Genomic DNA, 4,052 nt, shown 5'->3' on the forward strand with positions numbered 1-4,052 from the left:
TATTATAAACACGCAAATTATATTATTTATTGATACTTTTAGCTGTTCACTCCGTTTTGGAGTTTGCATTTCTAAATGCCGCTGATATTGCAAAACGGACAGAAAATTGAGATGTATTTTTAAAATAATTATTTTGATGAAATTATGGGTGATGTATTTAAGTTAATAGCATACTTATAGAAATTATATATGAACTTTTTAGTTTTAAATTTGAAAATTATCATCACAGCAACAAATAAGTGTGACAAGAATTACTTTCGGAAAACGTTTTTAAATAACAATTTAGTCTTAGAGCTTCTCTGTATATTTGCGATCTTAATAAAAGGCTTACGATCTCAGCGCCTCTTGCGGTCAGCATAAAAACATTTATAAGAATAATAATAGAGAATTGTATTTATTGTTATAGTATGTGTTAAGGAATATAAGTACTTTTATGAGTAACTGTACGTTATCGAATACTTTTAAAATTAGCTGATCGGTATAGAATTACCTGATGACCTTGCAACGGCCAAAGAAAGATTGGCAAATAACTAATTTTAGATATTACGTCAGTATGTAACGGAAATTAAATATAAATTCGTCTCCACTAGGAATTTAATAAAATAGATTTCAATTTTCTTGTTATAATATTATCTTGCTATTGAATTTTAAGCAATTTGTAGTATCTTTTACCATAAGAGAATTCAAGCGATCTCTATATACCTTTCCACTTTTTATGGTTGCCACTTACTTCCTCTTTCTTCGTTTCCGATTTTTTTTAATCGAATATCTTCAGTACAAGTGTTTATGTTTATATATTGTTTTTTATTCGTTCTTTTAAAATAAGAATGTATTTTAATTATTTCTTCATATCGTTCTAATTCGGAAACCCTTAAAAGCGTTTTCAAATTTATGTTTTAATCTTCATACTCCTTTCTTTTCGTAGTTCGTTCTCATACAGACTTAAATAGCCTACATAATCAGTTTATTTAAGTTTACAATATTTCTTTGTTTCGTTGAATCTTGCTTACACATGCATTCGTGAATAATTTAAGACTTAATTACAATTTAGCTTATTTCGATCTTATATTCCATCCTATATCTTCATAGACGATTTACAGTTAGCTTTTTTCAATTAATAATAATAATATACTTGAAATATATTGTTTAGATATATAAGATTTCAGATTATTTTCTATATTTTTCATAAACATGTACTTTTATTAGGGTAATATATTTCGAAAGCTACGAATAAATATCAATCAATTTTCTGAACTGCTTTTCGTAGACTTTAACTGTTTTTAATTTAAAGAAATTATATTAAATTAAAGTGTACATATTGCAGAGAATTTGAAATTAAGATTGGCATTTTAAATTAATAATTCAATAAAACTGTTACTGTACAATAATCAGAAATTAAGAAATAATACTTTTGAATTCGTGTGAATGCTTACACGAAATATTTCGTACAGTTTTATTATTATTATTATTNATATATTTTTATATTTGATTGGTGATTGAAATTTACTTTTTAAAAAATAACTTCAATCGCAGTTGTATAATAATCTTTAATTAAAGTATTACTATTATCTGAAAAATTTTGGTTTGCTCTTCGTATATTATAACAATAGAATAGATGACGATAATCCCTAACGATAAGGAATTTGATGTAATTTTTTTTTTAATTTCAATTCGGTAATGCATTATATAAATTTGAATATGAAAATTTGGAGTAGATCTTTTAAAAGTTATTTTAAAAAATTTCTATTAGGATTTTTTAATAGAAATATTGAGATTAAATAAGTTTGAGTAACAGCCTTTACTATCATGCAAATAGGAGTTGTGACGATAATTTCGACACCATCGGTGCAGATCTTGAATAAGAACGAAAGAAAAGAGATAGGAAAAAACGCTTTGCCTAAATTTGAACGAGGTTAGAAAAAAACTAGGTCAGTGAATTATGCAGAAGCGTAGAAGGAACGAAAACGGATGTTCCATTCTCCAGTTCAGGGCGCTTGAGGACCCACGGCTGCCCCCGGTGTATAATCCCCCACCCTGGGGTGGAGACCCTTTGTGCCGACCGTCCCCACGGGTCTGGGGAAAAAAGCAGGACAGATGTCCCGAATTCATTGTATTTCTCCCCTCTTCCAACGGTTGCATGGGGGCCACCTTTTCTTTTCGTCGAGTGTTGTTCAGACAGGAAGGAAAAGTAGGTTTCCTGTGGGTCAAATAAGTGACGTTGCTTTATTATTGATGTAATCTCAATCAGTTCTAGATACAAATGGTAAAAATATTAATATTTTTAGGAAGTGGTCGCATACCTATCTACTTGCAAAATATTTATGTAAATATTTTGCATACTTTAACAAAATTGTCAATGACTCATCATTTACAGATAGCGCGTATTATTTTAAGAAAAAAATATAGAAAAATTATTTTTTAAAAAATCGCAATTTAAAATAAAAATATGAATTTATAGTCATATTCAAATAATATCAATTATAATCAATTATCATAAATTTTCTGACGTAGTTGACCTTGTTGTAACCTTGAAGGTACTTAAACTTTTTTCTTATATTTTATGAATGAATTTGCACCCTCTAATGTTATAGTAATCATATATAATATTTAGTAATATTAAATTTATATATATATATACAACAATTTAATTATGTATGTAATAGTTATATATATAATTAAATTTGTTAAAATTTTTTGTTTGTTTACAATAAGTATTAATTTATTATTTTTTTTATTTTTATTTTTTATTTTAGGGGATTTTGTACCAGGTGTGCCTTGCAATTGGAAATGTGCCCAATCTGTAGATCTGAAATCAAGTCAAGATTGGAAATGACATGATCAAGTATTCATTTTTCTGTTTTACTTGTATAATTTCTGTCTATTGATCTTAACTTATTTTCGTTATCTCTGGCAGAAACTACAAGATGTCAACGATTACCTCGCAAGTATCATCAGACGATTGAGTCATATATCTTTCCAGTGGAAACTCAGACAACCTCACTGCTTCACATATAGGAAGTTACAATCATTTATGGATGATGTCGAAGGATCCGTGAAGTCGAAAAGAAAGAAAAGAAAAATCCGTTCAAAAATGACATCAGTTTACTTTCTTTATACTTATTGTTTTCTCCTAAAATAATAGGAAATTTTGTTAATAAAGCACGACTGATTTATTGTTTGCTTTTATATCACGAATGTTACTACTATCTTCGAACACTATCATCATTCAGCCATAATATTTAATTCTTTTTATCATTTTAAGAATCTGGATACAAATTCCGGTCTCGTTTGTATGATTTATACAATGTTATCGTTGTCCATCATACGGAACCGATATTAATAGAATAATGAATGATATGTTCTTATTACAAAATTTCGAAAAATTTATATTTTTATTATTTATTTATTTTGATTTTAAAATTAAATTTTAAACTTTTAATATTAAATTTTATAAATGATGATTATGTTTTCGAGAATCTAAATTTTTTATTTTACTTAATTTAATCGCTAACTAAATTATATTTATCGGCATTTAACTTACATTTTCTTCGAAAGTTCAAGGCATTTTCGTTATTTGAATATGTATAAACGTTGTTAAGTTTGTAGTTTGAAGTATTTTTCATGAATATATTCTAATATTCAATCGGGTCAAATATAATTTATGAAGATTCCTACTGAAGTTTTCACGTGTCTATATTTTTTTCAAGTAGATATGAATAGTTAAAAAAAAAAAAAGTATTAATGAATGATGATGCATTTTGATATTAAATATTATTTTCAATAGCTAACAATATGTAATCAAAACTCGATAAACCAGTTTTTTACTTAATAATACATTAAATATTCACTTTGTATAAAAATTATAGAAAATCATTAGAAAAAAAAAATGATCAAGTAGAAAATTTATCGGCTTAAAAAAAAGACAAAAATCACAATTCTTAATTATAATTTAAGTCTTTTTTTTCTCAAATATATATATAAAAAAAAAATGTTGATAACAAGGTTAACAAATTGTATATTCAGGTCTGTAGATTTTTGTAGAAAAAAAAAAT

The 4,052-nt window shown here is 26.3% G+C and overlaps 1 long non-coding RNA gene across 1 annotated transcript; it reads left to right on the forward strand.

The window, feature by feature from the left end:
* Positions 1–2,419: 2,419 nt before the first annotated feature.
* Positions 2,420–3,427, forward strand: LOC111618098. The gene is made up of 3 exons (XR_002755519.1): positions 2,420–2,534; positions 2,754–2,842; positions 2,915–3,427. It is a non-coding gene; the product is annotated as an uncharacterized LOC111618098 (long non-coding RNA).
* The last annotated feature ends 625 nt before the right edge of the window (positions 3,428–4,052 follow it).

Source organism: Centruroides sculpturatus, unplaced genomic scaffold, assembly GCF_000671375.1.
Source record: "Centruroides sculpturatus isolate CEXI.00-Female unplaced genomic scaffold, Cexi_2.0 scaffold103, whole genome shotgun sequence".
Classification (NCBI taxonomy): Eukaryota; Metazoa; Arthropoda; class Arachnida; order Scorpiones; family Buthidae; genus Centruroides; species Centruroides sculpturatus.